Raw genomic sequence first — 22,195 nt, forward strand, 5'->3', positions numbered from 1 at the left:
ATCACTCTCACCAGCATCGGGGCTCTTACTACCCTTAAACCAGTAGGCAATAATCTTCAAAATCCTATACAGAATATCTACTTCAAGTTCTACACCAAGAACCAAATACAAGAGCCCTAAATTCCTGAAAAACAGAGCCATAAGTAATGTTTTATTTAATGGGTTTATTATGCATTTTATGTTGTTAACAAAACAAGAACATTTTTTAAATACATGTTTCCCCACATGTCTCCTGTGGTTTCCACCCATTTGTGATTCAGTCTATACTCTACAGAGTATATTCTGTGTTCCTCTGCTTCTTGTTTCTTTTTCTAAGGATTCAAAAACTTGAGAATGACTTACAGTTTTTAGTCTATATTGGCACTGAATCACTTTCCGGAATGGATTATGTAGCCTTGCAGTTTGCAACTCTCAAGATACCCATCCACCTATGTTAGTTTCTCCTTCACACAGCTCACTTGTAGAATGCACTGGTGTGTACCAACCCTTTCAGAAGTTTTAGGATGATGTAGATTTTACACTGCTATCCAGGTTGGCACCATTACTTCATGTAAATAATCTCTGTTTCCTGATTTTTCAAGTCTCTACCTTTTTGGATTTTGTCAGAAACACACATTTCTTGATATTATTTTGCAGAAGATCAGCTCTCCAAAAACCTTCTTATTCTAAAGTATCTTCCTGAACTGGGCCTCCTGAACATGCCCTGCTAACCAACAGGTTACCTACCTACCTTCAGTGCAGTGACTGCACTGAACTTGCAGAGATTTCTAAATTCCTCTATTCCTTTCTTCCTCTCAAACTGTCTTTAGTAAGTCCAAATAGGAGAGTATTAGTTGATTTCCACAATGATTTTAAATATGTCTCTTCTGTTACAAAAACATACTTGGGCACAGTTTTGGTTCACATGTGTTTTCTCCCCTACACCCATGCATATGTGTATAGTTATAACTGATGTGGTCATTGTGAAAGATCTCTCAGTTTGGTTTGTTCTGTTAGCTAGTTTCCTTCTCTACACATCTAGTCCATTATTGTGGCTCCTGGACAGAAAGGGGATTGACAAGTATATTATCTCACAAAGGAGATGGATATGACATAGGGAATATTCAGACATGAAGAGCAAGGTGAAATCTCAGGCAGGCATGGAGTCAGAGAATGAGACTATTGCGATAAGAGTTTACCTCACTAAGGATTCCTAAGGCAGGAACATTGCCCCTTTTCCACTGCCTCTTTTTCCTTCAGTGTCAAGAGATCATGTAAGGCTCTCATGCAAGCCATCTTAGAGAAGAGGGAGAGGAAATGATCTTAATCTAAAATTATCTTTTATAATTTATGAGATCAACAATTATTTGAAAATACTATTTTTGTTTCATTTTATTTATTGCCTAGAAGTTTGACAGGTAGAAGGAAGAGATAAAATGAGTTTAAGGAAATAGAACAATGTTATTTCCTACACATGCATCAGTGGTTGTATGTAAATTACAATGTAACTCAGCTACATGTGAGTTATACCAAAGCCAGTTACATATGTACGCTTAGACTCAGCTACATATGCATTTTGGACCTATGAGAAATAAACGGTAAATTCCAGTGTTGATGACACTTAACACATCCTACAGTTCCAAATGTCATAGCATTCACTAAACATTTTATTTATTTATTTTTAAATGTATACTTATTTATTTTGAGAGAGAGCACAAGCAGGGGAGGGACAAGGAAAGAGGAAGAGAATCTCAAGCCAGCATGACACTCAGCACAAAGCCTGACACGGGGCTTGATCTCACGAATCCCTAGATCATGACCTGAACCGAAATCAAGAGTGCAACACAACCAAGTGAGCCACCCAGGCGCCCCACCACTGAAACATTTTAAATGCATGCTTACTTATTTAAGTCACTTATGTTTACTTCTTAATGCAATTCTATTCTTCATGTAGAAAATCTAAAATACATTTGAAAGCAACAACAAGAACAAAGTAAAAAGTCATATTTAAGAAGCCAGTACTACTCAGTTATGGGGAATAAGCTTAGGAATGCCCCAGGCTTACACCAATGGGTTAACAAGGCATGAAGAAGTACAAAGCCATAGGATGCTAACACCTGAGTTTGGGTAAACAATATTAGGCAAATAAGGATAGAGAAAGGGGGCTTAGGCCCCTAGAATAAAGGGGGGCTGGGGCCCCCAGTATAAAGCAGGGAGGTGCAAAGGCACCCAGCATAGGAAGGGGCAAATGCCCCAATATATAACACAGGTATATGAAATAAACAAGATTAGGTATTCAGGGCGAATGTGTCCCCCAATTTAGTACTATAGCCGAAAGCTTATTTCATAGGAAGGAAGGACCAGATTAGGTAAACAGGTAAATTGGGCTATAGACTGCTGCTCTGCCCTGCAGGGCGAAGTTGCCCAGAGTGGAGATAATTAACAAAAGAAAAGGTGCCTTGTTAACCTTGATGTTATTTGCCCTGTCTTATCCCCTAGGCTAGCTAAGATAAACAGACATGGCGCCTCCTGTCTGCCATTAACAAACATCCATGCATCTGCTCAGTGCCCAGATTTTGTTTTATATTGACCCAAACCCCAAACACCATATATATTCAACACCCCTTTTTCCATCATGCCCATGAGTTAAAGTTCACCGATTTATTATCTCTGCGCATGCCCATCACGTTTGTAAGCCTTCTGATCTTAATAAATATGGGCAAGGACCCTTATTCTCAGCTCTTGTCTTTTCCCAGACATTAGCCATCTCTCGCTTTTCATCCTGCGTTCCATGCATTTCGCTGGCCAAAAGAGAACTGTAGAATTAGAGTCTACGACACTGTTCTTTTCCCCTCTCTCTCTTCCTCTCCACACAGCCACAACTACTAGTGTTGCTCTTATAATAGAATAAAGCAATCAAAATTGTTTATGATAATTCTCTCAGGAAACTTCCTTTGGAAGCTCCATCACACCAAATCTTTCTAACTTAACCTTACAAATTTTTAAGAGAAAATATCAATAGTTAAGCCAAATATTTGATGAGAAGAAGTGAAGTCTTAGGCTTACAAAAGAAACGATTCAGTAGGGAGAAAATAGTTGGGAGTATGTAAACAAGGCATTATTACTGGAACAAAATGAACTTGTCATTATAAACATTAAAAATAAAAACTTTATTTCTTAAATTGTACAATCCAACATCTTTAAGTGAAAAAGCCTGGTAATATTTTTAATAATTTCATTTCCACTAACTCCTGTTCTGACAAAGCACTGCAAAGCCCCAAACATGGACTATTCTGTGATGATAGACTACTAAACACATAAATAGCAGAGGGTTTTATTTCCTTTTTCTTTTTTCTTTTTATTGAGGCCATACAGAATTTTTTTTATGTAATAAGCCATCCAACCTCGAGGTTTAACAATTCTAAGTTAATCATGTGTTCTGAACAAAAAGTTAGATATTTTTAGTGTCCAACAAAATTAAATTAAGCTTCATTAAGCCAGATAAGTAGAAAATAAGCAGTAGTCAATCCCTAATATGTACTAGGCACTGTGCTTTTTAAATACAACATAATTAATTCTTTTAAGGAATCTCTAAGGTGAGGACCATTATTACTATTTTATAGTTAAGAAAACTAAAGTTCAAACATGTTAAGAATTACTCCACAGGTTCATGATGCTGGGAATAGTACAATAAAAAGGAAGATGTAATTTTCAAAGAGACAAGGCCAAAGATTTTCTATTTGATTAAAAACACCAATTCTTAGATCAAAAAAAACCCAGGAAACCCAAACCTGGGAAATAAAATAAAATAAACTTTAGAGGAGTAATGGTGAAACTGTATGCAAATTAATTGATTGATTGATTGATTGATTAATAAACATAAGGCAAGACAGATCTTGAAAGCAACCTAGAAGAAATATCAGATTATGGGACATGAAAACAGTAATAGACTGATACCTGACACTCAACCAAAACAATTAGAGTGGGAAAACGATACAATAGTATATTTACTATGTAGAGAGAAAAGAACATTTATTCTATACCCAAAATTGAATTTATTTTTCAAGTTATAGAATAAAAGAAAGACATGTTTAGATAAACTTTGAAAAGTTCAATCAACAAATCTTACCTAAAGGAAATGATAAAGGTTGCTTAGACAACGGTCCCTACTAGTGATGTGAAATATAAGAAATGGTGAGCAACACTATTGGTAAATATTTCTAGGAAATAGTGCATATATCAAAACAATGATTGGCTGTATACAACAATAATATAAAAATGCCTAAATATAGGAAGAAACAAGACAGACATTGGTTACTCAAAATAGCATATAATGTAGGCAGTATGTAATGAGCTTCAAAAGTACATAAAGTTATTGATTAGTAACACATAAATTAGCTTTTCTTAAAATTGTTTCATAAGCAGACAAAAGTAATTATACAGTATAAAACTTGCAGGAAAATCTATTTGAAAACATGGGGGAAAATAAAATAAAATAAATCCTTTCAAAAGAAGTTTAAAAAAAAAAAACAGTGGGAAACAGAAACCCAATTTAAATATAAATAAAAAAGAAGGACACCCGGGTGGCTCAGTCAGTTAAGTGTCCAACTCCTTTTTTTTTTTTTTAATTTTTTAATGTTTATTCATTTTTGAGAGAAACAGAGCATGAGTGGAGGAGGGGCAGAGAGAGAGGGAGACAGAACCTGAAGCAGGCTCTAGGCTCTGAGCTGTCAACACAGAACCCGATGTGGGGATTGAACTCATGAACCTTGAGATCATGACCTGAGTCAAAGTTGGATGCTTAACTGACTGAGCCGCCCAGGCACCTCTTAAGTGTCCAACTCTTGATTTTGGCTCAGGTCATGATCTCATGGTTTGTGGGGTCAAGCTCTGCATCTGGCTCTGCGCTGACAGGATTCTCTGCCTCCTCTCTCTCTGACCTTTCCCTGCTTGCATGCTCTCTCAAAAACAGTAAATAAGTAAAACAAAAAAAAAAAACAAAAAAAACCCCCAAAAACATATATATATATATATATATATATATATATATATATATATATATAGAGAGAGAGAGAGAGAGAGAGAGAGAGAGAAGGAAAAAGAGAGAGAGAAAGCACATGGTAAAAGAATAGGAAGGCATATGTGAATATAATGAAAAATATAAATAGATTAAATTAATAAATCTACCTTAGAAAAAAACAAAGTTTAAATATGTTAGTTACAAGGAAAATTTCTAAAACATAAGAATGCAGGAAGCCAGAGAGTTAAAGAATGAAAAAAAAAAATAACCTGGTGAAAGATATTAAATGGTCAAAAAAAGACTTTAGGATAAAATGCAAATCAAGAGAGTCTCCAGAAAATGATATAATGTTCAACTCAGTAACAAGATATAATAATTCCAAATTTGTTGTGCCAAATAACTTAGCTTCATAATAGATAAAATAGGTAGGACTTCACGAATCCAATTTTAGTAGGAATTAACTAATCTAAGAACATGCTAGAATGTTTAAGCACTATTCTCAGAAATTAATGGGTCAAATAAATAAAAATAACACCACATAGAAGATATAAATTCAACAGTTTGCATGCTTAATTTATCAGGAATATTTTGGACAGTATTGGAATATAACATTTAAGAAGTAAAGAACACATTTTTCAAGCACAAATTGAACATTTATGAAAAGTCTCTTCACAGTAGACAATATAATTTAATATAATTTCTCTAATTATATTCCCCTTAGGATCACATGTCTGATCATAATGCAATTAAGTTAGAAATCAATAGTAACACCACCAACAAAAACTAGAAAACTCTCTGTGACTGGTAATTAGAAAAAAAGATGTCTAAAATCACTGAACAAAGAAGTAATCACTATAAAAAGTACAAAGTTTAACTAGACTAGATTATTCTAATGGAAATACTATATGAAAAAACAAATATGTTACTGTTGGAGTAGAAAGTATATAAACTTAAATTCAATATTAGAAAGGCAAACAAATGAAGATTGTTAAACTAGATGATCTTTTTTTTGTATATTTGACACAAAATGTTATATTAATTTCAAGTGTATACCTTGTCTCAATTTCATTCCTCACTTAAAAAAAGTTCACAGCTGCTGAGTTTTATCTAACTTTTAAACAATTTTGCTATTTAGTTATTTAATTAAACAAGGATGTAGTGAAAAATATTAAATTCATAAATGTACTTTAGGAAAACAGTTAAGTTTTACTACTGAAGTCTGTTAGTATTAAAAAAAATAAAGTTTTGTCTATTATCCTACTTATAAATACAGGTATAAATACTCACCACTAATCACAAACAAAAAATAACAAAGTTAAAATCTAGTAGGATGCCTGGGTGGCTCAGTTGGTTAAGCAGCCAACTCTTGATTTCAGCTCACGTCATGATTCCAGGGTCATGGGATTGAGCACTGTATCAGGCTCTGCAATATTAATGGAACCTGCTTGGGTTCTCTCTCACTCTCTGTCTGCCCCTCCCCAGTTCCTAGCAAAATACCAAAAGGACAATACTCAATAACAAGTAGATTTTATTTGTAAAATTCATAGGGATTTTAATATAATAGAAAAGTAATTCAATTAGCTTAAAAACACATGAAAATAAATTGAAATTCAATTGCAAGATGTTAATGTAGGTTGTGAAATGAGTCAAGGAAGGTAATCGTAGGGAAATAAGAGGAATGCGGGAGCCAAACAAAAGAAGGAACAGAATATATATACATAAACATGAAGAAATGCTTATTTATATTCTAACAAGAAATTGTACATATTCATAAAACAATATATGTGTGTATATTTAAAGAATCTGAATAATTAAATAAAACACAAATAGTTGCAGGAAATAAAATTTTATTATTTGTAAATATCTTTTTTTTTAATGTTTTGACTTTTTAAAAGTTTATTATTTTGAGAGAGAGAGCATGAACGTGTGGGGGACGGGCCGAAAGAAAGGGAGAGAGAAAATCCCAAACATACTCTGTGCTGTCAGCACAGAGTCCAACACAGGGCTCAAACTAATAAACCTTGAGATCATGACCTTAGCCAAAATCAAGAACCAGATGCTTAACCGACTAAGCCACCCTGGCACCAATAAACATTAATTCTGTATTAAACTTATGATCAAATTATAGTCCAAAGTTAACACTGTATTTCTTGATCCAGAAATTCCCATGAAAATGATTTCACTCTATTAACTGCAACTATTCAAATTATGGTCAAGATTATGTATTGAGAAAGCAAAGGCCATTATCATATATATGAAAAATGAGGCTTTTAATGTATATTCTAATTTTCAACATATATTGAACTCCTACTTAATGTCTAGAAAGAACAAATAAACACTAAATAAAGTAAAATATTCATAGAAAGTTTACTAAGTTTAAGGATAGGGACTATAGGATCAAATCTTTCTCTGTTATGCAAAATCTTTTTCACATTAAAATTCTCTTTGCCTTTCAGAATCTTCATATATGTACATGTACATGTATGAAGAAGGGATATTTGTAAAGTCACATGTTTGTGCTGGGAACAAAACAAGACAATATATATGGAAATATGTGATATAGAGTAAAAAGCTAGAGTTGAAATCAGCAACTGACCCTTAAAAATACCAGAAATTTGAGATAGGAGGCTTCTAAGGTGAACTTTTTCTTTTTCTTTTAAAGAGAGAGCACATGCAAGCTGGGGTGGGTGGAGAGGGTCAGAGGAAGAGAGAGAGAGAATCTTAAGCAGACGCCACACACAGCACAGAGCCCAATGTGGTCGTGGGGCTCAATCCCACGACCCTGTGATTATGACCTGAGCCAAAATCAAGAGTCCAATGCTCAATAAACAGAGCCACCCAGGCACCCCTCAAGGTGAACTTTTATCTTTCTCAATTTTATACTGAGTTTTATATAGGAGTCACTGAATCTATAATATATTTACCATACTATCAATTAAAACAATATTTGATGCAATAAATAATAAAACAACTGACTTTTTATTAAGTAGTAAACTTTATCCCAAATAATCAAAGCAGAGACATAATTTGCCTACATATATAAAATTAGGAATGATGTCAAGCAACCCAAGGTCTTCAGAAACATGTATTTCATAATAACGGCAAATCTACATATTGTGGATATAAGATATATACATATATATATACACACACACACGTACATATATATACATATATAATAAATATATTATACATAATAAATCCATATAATCTATATAATCTATATATAATCTATCATACATAATCATTATATATACTATCAACCTATAGGAGGTTGACTGAAAGCACAATCACTCTGTTCAATGTAAAACGCATTATGCCAATAGCAGAGCAATTTTATAAGACCAAAGGAGTCAGGGACAAAAAAGCAAAAATCAGAAGGAAGTGAGCAGGCAATTTATAGATATTAGAATAGACAACTGATGCCTCTCTTGCCCTGTCATATTGAGATGTGTCAGTACTCTTTTCCAACCATCAATCATTGCTACTCAATTTAATTATCCCATAATATCTCCCAATACCATTTTATCTGAGTTAACATTCACCAATGACCTTCTAAATGGTAACATGTTTTTTAACTCTACAATCATATATGTATACTTCAGAGCACATTTATCCCCACTCAAAGTTAGTTTCTTTATTTATAAAATAGAGAAAATAATACACATATCTCCTGTGAGCATTAAATGAGACAGTGTTGTAAATAGGCCATTGTTACCCCACAAATGTTAGTAATATATTAATTCCATATACTTCTAACTTTATTTTTGGTAGTGGATACATAGATTTTATTCACACGAGTATATACTTCAAGACATGTGACAATTGCACATATTACTAAAAGTGGGTGAATTAATTTAATGTCTTGGTTAGTAGCAGTCAAATTCACCAGTGCTTTGATTACAATAATAAAAATTATAAATATTATTTTGGGGACTTGTCTAGTAGAATAACAATTATCTTACTACAGATGTTGTTGCCAAGATTTAATAACTTCTTGACTTTTAGGCAAGGCAACGTGCTCACTTAATTATATTTTCCTCTATTAATATGCATTTGATTTAATACATAGGATTGTCTTAACCACACTGATGTTAAAAAATAAACATAACAGTTTCCCATATTATATTTCAAGATATGCACTATACTTTATACATGTGATAACATATCCTCTGCTGTTAGCAAATTTTGGCTCATGGTGAATGGAAAGATTTTACTTTAGACACCTTGGAGAAGGAAGAAAACTTGGAGAAAGAAGAAAACTAGGAAAAGTCTTTACATATTTAGGTGTCATTTAGGAACACTCTATGTCATTCTTATTCAGTAGTCATTCTCCAGATATGTGGCAGTAATATAGGTTAAGATGTAAAGGAATACACATATGTTAGCCTTTCACATGAGGTTTATTTTTGATGCCAATTATCAGAGTAGATTTTTCAGTCTAGGGCAAGATACAAACTCATTTCACATGGGCCACAAACAGTCATTGGGGTTAATGATTTTTTGTTGTTACTATGTGGACTCAAATCTGATCTGGTCACCTAGAAGTAAGTAACCGCATGTGTCATAATAAATTATTCAATAGGTTTCTCCAGTTTATATTTTAAGCATTTTACTTAGAAGAAAGTATATCATCAAACTCTTGAAAGTATATCATCAAACTCTTAAGATATTTAAATGTGTAAATATATATATATACATATATATGTGTGTGTGTATATGTATGTGTATACATATATACATACATATGCATATATACATATATACAGATACATACACACACACACACACACACACACATATATATATATATATATATATGTATGTATATATATATATATACACATACAGACATATAATTTTCATGAATTTTCCCAAGAGGTTTTTGCAGATTCTCACTCATTTTCATGGTATTATAGAATTATAATCACTATCATCCCAGCATACAGATAAAGCTATCACCTTCTTAAATAATACATAGAATGCTGATTGCATGTAGCTGACTTTTCTACTAGTGATTAGCTCTGGTTTGCTGGTTTACTGTATTTTTGACCGTTGGGTGAAGCCACTTCTTTCATTAGTTAAGTATTGTAGGTGTAAATTGTGTTTATTCCCACAATGTTATTGGTGATTAAGTATAACTAAGCTTTACCCTATTTCCTTCAAGTTAAAAACACAATTTATAAATGTAGATATCTTCTGAAGACGACAGAAAGGCTGTTTGGAACCTAGATTTAACTTGTTTATGAAAGAAGTGCAATTCGGACAGATATTATTTCAGAATTGGAAATCGCCAGCACCCTCTATTTTGTAATGTTTAGAAGAGAATAGACTAAGTGTGTACCTTACTAAATTATTACCAACAAATGTGGTAAAAGTCTCCCAGTACATATACCATTCTTTCAAATACTGACCCAGAAGTGGTACTTAGATGCTTTCCCTTCCTCCTCCTCCTCCTCTTTCTTCTCTTGTTCCTTCTCTTCTTCTGCCTTCTTTTCCTCCTATGTACAAATGTGAGTTAAGTGCAATCTCTCCCACTGAAATTATTTGGAAAAAAACAACTCAGGAGAGAATGTCTAACAATTTCTGGGATTTAGGGTTTGCAAATTGTGTGTGTGTGTGTGTGTGTGTGTCCTCTGTACGTGTATATTAGTGTGTGTTTCTAGGTGTTATGGATAGAGAAGTTGTGATAGAAACTTTTCTTTCATCCATAGACCAACTTTTCTAAAGTAAATGTGTTCTATATTGCTAAATTTAATATAGTTCACATTTCCTTCAAAATCATTAAGCTTTGGAACCTCTTATAAGGGAATTACAGATAACTACAGTATGAGCAATTCTCTACAAATGAGATTTTTCTTCTATTTAAAAATTTTAGGGCCATTATATCCTTATGGCAATACTAAGAAGAAATAAGGTTAAACAGAAACATTTTTATCTTTTTGGTATAATCCCAAGTGCAAGTCTAACTTTTACAAAGATTGTTAGAGCTACCTATCCCTCTCTCTCTTTTCCCCCAAAAGAGCCTCAACAATTCTAATAAAAATCAGTAAATACTTTCTAATTTGGCTTGATTATCTTATGTAGGATAGAGACAAATTAACAAACCAAGAACCATTGTCACAGAAGTAACAACAACAAAAAGTAAATACAGATATCATGCCTGCATATGCATATGTCGATGTACAGTGAAACATAAAATTGTGAGTTAGTGGTTCTGTGTGTCTCAGTTTTGTTAATAGTACATTTCTTTCTATTTCTGATCTTAACAATTATGTATCTGAAAGTTAAGGTAGAGGCTCATTACTGAAATTATAGTTAGCTCACTTTTGTTTATTCTGTTTTATTTAAAAAATGACAATTCTTTTTTATGTGTACAATGCCATCATGTATATACTATGTGATATAAATTATTTCAAGCCCTTAAAGATTCTTGGTATTTAAAATGAACTTTGCCTTCATAGAAAAACAACAAAGATATTGTGTTTCACGCATGTGGAAGAAAAAATGGATGAGCTCAGAGAAAAATTATAGCATTATATTGGGCACCTCAGGGCTAAAGTTGACTGAAACAGAAAAGATTATCTTTGGTTTGATGAAACTAATAAATCATTAATTAGGTTGAAGGGAAGCAGTAGCAATCAGCATAGCTGTCTGACAGCTGGGATTCTGTCAGAAGATTGTCAGGTACTCTATTACTTCAGAGTGACATGGAATTGGGAACTGAATGACAGCAGTTGACAGAAATATAATTTTTTCAAGAAACATATATTTAAAGCTCTAATTAAGCATAATGACAAGGAAAAACAAGGATACCCTGCTGAGAAACAGAGGATGTATGTTCTCATTCCAACTTTATCTTCTCCGGGATAGTTAAGTAAATTAGTAGTCCTCTTTGAATTAGATGAATTAGATGTTTATTCATGTTTTGGGAAAGCCTTAAATTGACAGAATTCTCAGCTGAAAGTATGAAAACAAACAAAAAATAAATAAAACTGCCAATAACTGTTTTCCAATTAAATCGTATAGCATGGCTGTTAAATTTGTGAAATCTTTAAACTGTAAGAAAGAAAGTAATATTTACTGGAATCAAGCATATGCACTGTAAGAATCTTAGACTGTCCAGGGTATTGTATGCGATATAAAATTGTTGTGAAGATGACAATGATGACGACGACGACGACGACGATGACACTACTAGGATTATCATTCTATCCTTATCACAATAAATCGAGACTGGTATCATCATCATTTTGTAGAAATGGAAATTGAAGTTAGTGACAATGCATGCTCACTCATTTTAGTAGTCATATATTTGTTGTGCCTGTTACTTCTCTTTAGAAGTAATGCTCTTACTTGTTAAATGAAATAAGCACTAGTAGGTTCCCAGGGGATATTTAAAATATTTCTTTCTTATTCCTGGAATAAAAAGATTTTCTAAAGTTTCATGTGCATTTCTGGTGTTATTTTTAGTAATAGAAGTGTTCATGGTTGTGAGTTTCTCTTGAACATAATGAATTAACTCGCATTATCAAGTCAAATAAGAACTTAGAAAAATAAAATAACAGTAACAAGAAGAGTAACAGAAGAAAAGAATAATGAGGATAACAGCAAAGTTGATATAGCTTGTCAAATTCACCTAAGCTGATATTTAAAGGAAAGGAAAACAAACAAAAGTTTATGAAAATAAGAGATAACACAAGCATACAAAATAGGAAATATGAAATGTGAAACAACAAAAATGAGAGAAATTTTTACAATTTTGAGGGTCATCGGCCAAATTATAAGAAAGTATATTTGACTACTTAAATATGTGAATAATTTACTAAGCAATCATTCAGTACAATTTGTCAAAAGAAATGGAAGCCTAACATGGAATACTAAAAAGTACATAATGCTAAATAACTCAGAAAATGAGATAAAGTGAAAAAAAGAATATATGGGCCAGTTAGAAAAAAGAGCAAGAGGATTACTTAATCAAAACTTATCACTAATCATATTAATGTATGTGTTCAAAACTCCCATATAAAAGGCCAAAAGTATAAGACAGTATAAAACAAAATGTTCAGTTATAGTTATCAAAAAGAAATATGTTTTAAATGAAAGGACACAGCAGGGTTAGAAGCATAAGAATTAAAAATTCTATGTATAAACGTATCAACGTACAGATATACATGTGTGTACATATTTGGCAATTTTTGTAATACAGTTAAAATCAGTAGTATCCTGGATATGTTTAACAGATTGCTCTCTGGGAGAATGTAAAAACAATGACAACCCCAATTAAGGTAGACATTACAGTTCTTAATAAAATAACAGGAAATTAAACTGAATGATACACAAGAATGTTAATACACCATAACAAAGAGTACTTATTAAAATCACACAGGTTGGCTTAACATTCAAAAACCAACTGATATAATTCACTTTCTATTCAAAACAAAAGAAAATATGTATCATCTAAATACATGGATAAGACATTTGAAGAAATCTGTCACCCATGCATCATTTAAAAACAGAACAAAACAAACATAGAACATAAAATTTTTGCAGCAAACTTAAAATAAAAGGGAACTTCCTTGACCTGATAAAGGGCATATATGAAATATCTATAGACTTCATTATATGCAATGCTGAAAGCAAGAACATATGTTATCCCTCAGAGCAGTAACAAGCCAAGAACGTCTGTTCTCCCTATCTTCCTTCCCTATTATACTGGAGCACATAGCCAGAAAAATAAAGCAAGAAAATAATTAAGGACTAAAATATTTGCAAGGAGAAAATAAAACTTTCATTATTCACAGATGACATAAAATATGCATAGAAATCCTCAGATACTAGACATTGTAAATACATTCACCTAGTTCATATTATGTAAGATCAACACCCAAAATTGTTCAATTATATTTCTTTAAACTAACAACAAATAATTTAAAATAAATATTTAGAGTGCCATATACAATATCTTGACAAATATTAAATACTGGAGTTCAATTTAATAAAACACGTTCAAGACTACTAAAAATGCTGTCACAAACACAAGCTAAACAAACAAAAAGTAGAAACAGACCCATAAATACAGAGAACAAACTGGTCATTGCTGGAGGAGGGGAGAGGGGTAGGGAGATGAGGGGAAAAAGACAAAATGCCATTAAGAGCTATTGAAAGAAAGAAAGAAAGAAAGAAAGAAAGAAAGAAAGAAAGAAAGAAAGAAAAGAAAAGAAAAGAAAGAAAGGGAGAGAGGGAGGGAGGGAAAGAAAGAAAGAAAGAAAGAAAGAGAAAAAGAAGAAAGGAAGGAAGAAAAATAAATGGACAAATATAACAATTTTATGGAATAGAAATTTCTGTATTAAGATGTTATTTGTAACAAAACTGTTCTATGAATTTAACAAGATTCATTCAAATTACCTGGGGGTATTTTTGTAGAAATTAATATGGTGCCTTGTGCAAACCACTTCAACTTCCAAAACAAATTAAAAAAAATAACGTTTATTTTTGAGAAAGAGAGAGAGAGAGAGAGAGAGAGAGAGAGACCAGGGTAGAGAAAGAGGGAGGCTCTGAGCTGTCAACACAGAGCCCAATGCAGGGCTCAAAGTTATCTACCGCGAGATCATGACCTGAGCAGAAGTCAGATGCTTAACTTACTGGGCCACTCAGGTGCCCCTTCCAAAACAATTTTTAGGACAAAGAATAATGTTGGAAGATTTCTACTACCTGATAGGAAGACATATTGTGAAGTTACATTAATCAAGTGAATGTGGTAGCTGCATTAGGATAGGGATATAGATCAATAGAATAGAACAAAGAACAGAGAAAGAGTTACACAAGTTTTTAATTAATTTTGAAAAAACACTAACATCATGCAATGAGGGAAATTGTTTTTTTCAAGAAATAATGCTGGATGAACTGAATATTCATATAAAAGTTAACATTAACTCATCTTACACCATATACAAAAATAACTCTAACTGAATAATAGACTTAAAAACAAATCATAAATAAAGGATAAATCCATAAGTACTTTAAAAGGAAACTTTAATTTTTTAATGGTTATTTATCTTGGAGAGAGACAGAGAGAGACAGAGAGAGAGAGAGAGAGAGAGAGAGAGAGAGAGAGAGAGAAGGGCAAAGAGAGAGGGAGACACAGAATCTGAAACAGGCTCCAGGCTCTGAGTTGTCAGCACGGAGCCCGACGCGGGACTTTGGCTCACAAACTGTGAGATCATGATGAACAAATGAACCATGTATCATGACCTGAGCCGAAGTTGGATGCTTAACTGAAACACCCAGGCACCCCTTAAAGGGAAACTTCTAGAGAGAAAAAGTCTTTGCATTTTTGGGGCAGGTGAAAATTTCTTAGGACAAAAAATAATGTATAAACGAAAAAAAAAACCATAAGTTGAATTTCATTAAAACTAAAAGTGCTCTTCAAATGACACCATTTAGACAATGAAAGGGCAGGCAAGACAATGGAAGAAAAACATATATAAAAGTCCTCATATTAAATATATAAAGAAGTCTTATAACTCAATAGAAAGAAGACAATTCTTAAAAGTGAGCCAAATATTTGAAGAGAACTTCATGAAAGAAGATATGCATTTGACCAATGAGCACATAAAAAGATAATATCAACAGCAGAAAAATGCAAGTTGAAACTACAATGAAATAGCACTATACATCAACTAGATTGACTAAAATTTGAAAAGCCTGACAATGACAAGTTTTAGCATGGTTGTAAAGCAACTGGAATCTTCACACATCGCTAGTAGGAATGCAAAATGTCACATCCAACTTAGAATACAATTTGGAGTTTCTTATAAAGTCACAAATGCACTTACTATACAACCCTAAATACCCTTTCCTTAGTATCTATCTAAGAAACATAAAAACATGTAACAACAGGGAGATGTGTATAAGAATGCCCATAGAAACTTCATTCTCAATAGCTAATAGTAAACAACCCAAGTGTCTGTCAACGCATAAATGGGTAATTAAATTGTGAAACAGCCATATAATGCAATTCATTATGTCACTGAAACGACATAAACTATAGATAAATAAAACACAGATACAACTCAAAAACATAACTGAAAGGAATGAAATCATGCATAAACAGAATGCATACTGTATGTTTCCACTTGTTTTTGGAAATTCAAGAGCAAGCAAAAGTAATCCATGGTAACAGAAAGCACATCAGGGATTAGTCTAGGACCAGAATTGGGGGAATTTACTAGAGGACTATGGGGAAACATTTTTGGGATGATAGAATGATTCTAGTTCTTCCCTGTGGTGATGGTTCCAAAGAATATACCTTTGCCAAAACTTACCAAGCTGTACAATTACAATAAATACATTCTACCACATGTAATTATAACTCAAAAGATTATTTAAAGATGGATCATGTGTGAGAAGCAGTACACAATTTTAAGAATGATATCTTGGGTAGGTAAAAGGCGTTGAGATCCAAGTGATGGGATTAACACTGAGATCTTAGGTACAGTTTTGGAGTAAGGAGACATTGAGAGACAATCTGTATTTAGTGCATAGTTTAGTAGTTTAGCTATCTTTTCTTTATTTTTGCCAGGTGAATAAACAAAGGAGAGATTGGTCTTTTTGAAGGAAGCACACTTTGCTTCAAGTAATGCAAGAGGTAAGGATTAGTTCTTTGGCAAGAGTTGAAACAGAGAAAAAAATGCAAGAATGAAATCCAAAGGTGGTTTGAAAAAAAAAAAAAAAAAAAAAACAAAGCAAAGCAAACCCAACCCAACCCAACCCAACCCACACAGGACCAGGGGACAGATTTAGAACAGATTTAGGAGGCACTGAACAGAGGAGAGGCACTGAAAAAGGAGGAGGAGGGGAAAATGAAATTTAAAGGATAGTTCCTTGAAAACCTGCCAGAAAAGAAGTCAGCAAAAACATAGTTGGATACTTATTCCAACCTTCAGAAGAGTCTCAGAAGAGGAGATGTTGGCCCTTTTTAAAGTCCAGGGCCAGTCTTTACATTTATGTTCTGTATTTCTTCTAGGTTTTAGGCCCTAAGCCACCTGTGATTCCTTTACTATTCTCTTCCTTTTGAATCTTCCACTTTTCTCTCACCATTAATTCCTTCCCACCAAAGTACCAGTTTGCTGATGTGTTTTTCATCTTAATAACAACAACAAAAACCTTCCCTCCAGCTTGCCACTTTCCCCAACTACCAACCTATCTTTTCCTTCTTTTAAAGACAACCCCCACCCTCCTGCCCCAGAACATTCAACAGTCCCTTCCTATTCACACTGTGGTCTTCAGATCAGCACCATCATTACCTGGAAGCTTATCCAAAGTGTAGAATCTCAAGCATTCTCCTATTTACCCCATTTTTTCTGATTTTTTTCCATGCTTTGGTAATGGAATTGATATTATTCCATAAATTTTCCCAATCTGAGCTATAGTTCAGAGCCATCTACCTGGATTCACTTCACTACACATTGAATTTATTGCAAAAAATAAATTTCAAGATACCTAGGATCCAAAATTAAATCCAGAATCCTTATTTAAAAAGAAGCATAGTTTATCTATATAAAAATGAATTGAGGATATATGCATGGGAGTAATTGTAATTATGAACTATAAACTGTACAATATAACCCAGCTGAGCAAGTAAATAATGCATAAATGAGGTGACTGGACGGTGAAAATTTGTTAGGGTCAATAGGTGGTAGACCTTATTGCAATCTAGTTGGTAAATTAGCAAAAGTAGTTAAAAATATAGAAGACGACATACAGTAGAATATTTGAATTTGAAACAGATGAAATGACAGGTCAATTACAACTCTATTTGTGATAAGCACAAGACTGTGGCTCCAACATTAAAGGCTAGATAACAAGTAGTCTATCCCCACTGTCCTTAAGGTTTTTCATCTCGGTTTTCTCCTATTTTCCCCTGATCCTCAGTATCTTCATGTTATGAGTGTAACAACTGTGCCTACATCTTAGCTTTGTTGTGATTATTAAATGAGATTAGAAATCTAGGGCGCTTTGCACATTGTCAGGAACTTTGTTAGTCTTTGTAAATGTTAGCTATGGTTTTTTATCCTTTCACTCCTCTGTCCCCTCCCCCATCTAATTCTCCTACTTTTTAGTACCAATACTAGTATTCTTAGATACTACTGTGACCATCCTTAACATTCTTTTTATCATAATTATGCTACTCTTCCATATTGCTTAAAATTTGGCAGGACTTCTACTAAATTTATAGAATATGCCAATGTCATTATACAGAACACATGTTTGCGAGCAAGTAAATGCATTCCTAATGCTTTAGTATGCTGTGATTGCTCATTTATTAGCATTGCCATATGTGCACTATGTTTATATAAGGGAGACTTGTTCTTACAACTGAAGGGAAAACATCACATTATAATTAAGAATGACAAGTGATATGGACTTGACTATACTATACTAATGATTTGTCACTCTTGTTAATATAGTAGTCACTAAATTATAATAGTATTAAAAACATTATTAAAGAAATATTTGAAGTACATTGCAAATATTTGACATATCACATGTTTTTCCAATGCTAATTCTTCTAATCAAAGGTTACAATGTGATAGACATCTTCTGGGGTGACTTCTATTCACAAACTAGATGCTCAGTGACAAATGTTGGCAGAGCCAATATATTAGTCAATATATTAGCATAAAACAATGCATGCTAAAAAAAACTGATGCAGCAGATTTAATGGGGTGGCAAAGATAATTTAATTTAGCAAATATTTGCAAAGGTGTGATCAGGGACAAGGAAACTAACAAGGAGCAGAGAGATGCAATAGTGGGGCCTTTGAATGGCAAGGAAAAGACAATAGTTACAAGAACCCAGTTGAAAGGTGGTGCTATGGAAAAGACTTCCAAACAGGAGAGGTAACTCTAGTGGAATGCAGTAACTGCCAGAATTGTATTGGGGTAGGTAAACAAAGGGGATTATAAAATTCCTGACCTCTTTTCACTCTCCTCTGATTTCCTCCCTATCTCTTCCAATGACCAAATCCAAGAAGACAAAGTGTTATATAGTCCAAGAAGGGGATCCTGTAGCTGTCACCTCCAGCATAATAGAGCAAGGTAGAGAAAACAAGAGGATGGTTCTGAGAGAGGCTAACAAAAAAAAACATATATTAAGACAATAATAATCTTTCATCAATCAAAACTGACATGCACAGAATTTTCCAAAATAGGCCCATACTGATATTATCTTTTACCTATGGTATCCAGGATGCATGCTATTTTTTATTTGATCAAACTTACACAACGCTATATGTAAATTATATCTCAATAAACAGGAAAGCATTCAAACCAATTTATAAATGTCTCTGCAGGATAGTCCACTGAGGAAGAGTGGATATGAAGTAGAAGATGCAATATACAATACACCTAACTTACTTTTTTTTCGTCAGTGGCTAAAGGGCTGGCTAGATGCAAAGGAGAAGATTGTGGATTGGAAGAAATATATCAGAGGAAGGCATATGATCCACATTTCAGTATAGACCCAACAGATGAAAATATTCAAATCTATAAAAAATGCTCATCTAAAGTATTTTACTGAAAAATGTGTTCTTCATAATAAGTTAGGTAGAATGACCACTCTGTAGATGTCAGTTGTCTATCTTCTCTCTACAACACAGTATGACAGTGTGTTGTTTACTGCGCTCATACACAAAGAAGGAATGGGGTAAGACTGAGGGTCATTCATAGTCTGGGAAGCACAGACATTCCCTAATCAAGACCTCCATTTTGAGCCCTCAATTCTCTTAAAACAGCAACCAACCCCATTTCTTGGTTTTGGGGACAAATAACTTTAGTACCATCACATCATGTTTTGGCCAGCAACTCAGTCTTACAAAATAATGACTTAAAGGCCTCAACAAGTACAAAAAGATTGAGATCATATCATGTATATTTTCTGAGCACAATACTATGAAAGTTGAAATCAACCACAAGAAAAAAATTGGAAAGACCACAAATACATAGAAGTTAAAGAAAATCTTACTAAAAAATAAATGGGTCAATCAGGAAGTTAAAGAAGAAATTTAAAAAAATACATGGAAATAAATGAAAATGAAAACAAGAAGGTCTAAAACCTTTGGATGCAGCAAAAGTAGTCCTAAGAGGGAAGTATATAGCAGTACAAGTCTACCTCAAGGAGAAAAAACAATCTCAAACACACCACTTAAACTTACACTAAAAGGAGAAAGAAATAGAACAACAAATGAGGCCTAAAGTCAGCAAAAGAAGGGAAATAATTCAGATAAAAGCAGAAATAAATGATACAGAAACAAACCCCAGCCAACTTATGAAAAAGAAGAGAGTGACACCTAGGTGGCTCTGTTAGTTAAGCATCTAGCTCTTGACTTCAGCTCATGATCTCACCTTTCATGAGTTTGAGTCCCACATCCACCTCTTCACTGACAGTGCAGAGTCTACTTCGAATTCTCTCTCTCCTCTCTCTCTGCCCCTCCCCCATTCTCTCACATATTCTCTCTCTCTTTTTCCTCTGTCTCTTTAAATAAATAAATAAATATTTAAAAAATATTCTCTTTTAATAGTTTGTATTTCTGTGGTATTGGTTGTGATCTCTCCTCTCATTCATGATTTTATTTATTTGTATCCTTTATGTCTCTTTTTAAGTTTATTTATTTTTTTTTGAGAGAGAGAGCACATGAGTGGTGGAGGGACAGAGAGAAAGGGGGAGAGAGAGAGAATCCCAATATATAGATACCACAGAGCCTGACATGGGACTCAATCCCATGAACTGTAATATCAAGACTTGCACTGGAATCAAGAATTGGATGCTTAGCCAACTGAGCCATCCAGGTGCCTTCAATTATAAGACAGTATTATGAAAAATTATATGCCTACAAATTAGACAACCTGAAAGAAATGGGCAAATTCCTAGAAACATATAAACTACCAAAATTGAAACAGGAAGAAATACAAATCTTGAATAGGCCAATAACCAGCAAAAAAATTGAATCAGTAATCAAAAATGTCCCAACAAAAGTCCAGGGCCAGATGGTTCCACAGGGGAATTCTACCAAACATTTAAAAAGTTAAATCATATTCTTATAAAACTGTTCCAAAAAAAATAGAAATGGAAGAAAAACTACCAAACTCATTCTATGAGGCTAGCATTACCTTCATTCCAAAACCAGACATAGACTACACACACACACACACACACACACACACACACACACAGGAATTACAGGCCAATATCCCTGATAAAAATGGATGCAAAAATTGTCAACAAGATAATAACAAATGGGGTCCAACAGTACATTAAAAGAATCATTCAACATGATCAAGTGAGATTTATTCCTGGGTTGCAAGGGTGGTTCAGTATTCGCAAATCAATCAATGCGATACACCACATTAATAAAAGAAAGGATAAGAACCATATGATCCTCTCAAAACATGCAGAAAAAGCACTTGACAAAGTACAGCATCATTTCTTGATAAAAACCCTCAACAAAGTAGGGATAGAGGGACCATACCTCAACATCATAAAATCCATATATGAAATACCCACAGCTAATATCATCCTCAATGGGCAAAGACTGAAAGATTTTCTGCTACAGTCAGCAACAAGACAGGGATGTCCAGTGTCACCATTGTTATTTAACGTAGTACTGGAAGTCCTAGCTTCAGCAGATAATAAAAAGAAATAAAGGCATCCAAATCATCAAGGAAGAAGTCAAACATCTACTATTCACAGACAACATGATACTCTACATGGAAAACCCCAAAGACTCCACCAAAAAATTGTTAGAACTGATACATGAATTCAGTAAAGTTGCAGGATACAAAATCAACATACAGAAATCTGCTGCATTTCTATACACCAAAAAATGAAGCCGCAGAAAGAAAAATCAAGGTATTGATCTCATTTACAACTGCACCAAAAATCAGAAGATACCTAGAAATAAACCTAACCTAAGACATAAAATATTTGTAGCCTGAACTGTATATAACTGAAATTGAAGATGACACAAAGAAATGGAAAAACATTCCATCATCATAGATTGGAAGAAAGAATATTGTTAAAATGCTTATACTACCCAAACCAATATACATATTTAATGCAATCCCTATCAAAATACCACCAGCATTCTTCATAGAGCTAGAACACACAATCCTATTATTTGTATGGAACCACAAA

At 33.5% G+C, this 22,195-nt stretch overlaps 1 long non-coding RNA gene across 1 annotated transcript in view; it reads left to right on the forward strand.

The window, feature by feature from the left end:
- LOC122204097 overlaps positions 1-19,110 on the forward strand; it is a 45,742-nt gene extending 26,632 nt beyond the window's left edge. The window contains exons 4-5 of the long non-coding RNA XR_006195490.1: positions 16,584-16,649; positions 19,035-19,110. This is a non-coding gene — a long non-coding RNA (uncharacterized LOC122204097). The remainder of the gene's footprint in view (positions 1-16,583; positions 16,650-19,034) is intronic.
- Positions 19,111-22,195: the final 3,085 nt, after the last annotated feature.

Source organism: Panthera leo, chromosome D3 (assembly GCF_018350215.1).
Source record: "Panthera leo isolate Ple1 chromosome D3, P.leo_Ple1_pat1.1, whole genome shotgun sequence".
NCBI lineage: Eukaryota > Metazoa > Chordata > Mammalia > Carnivora > Felidae > Panthera > Panthera leo.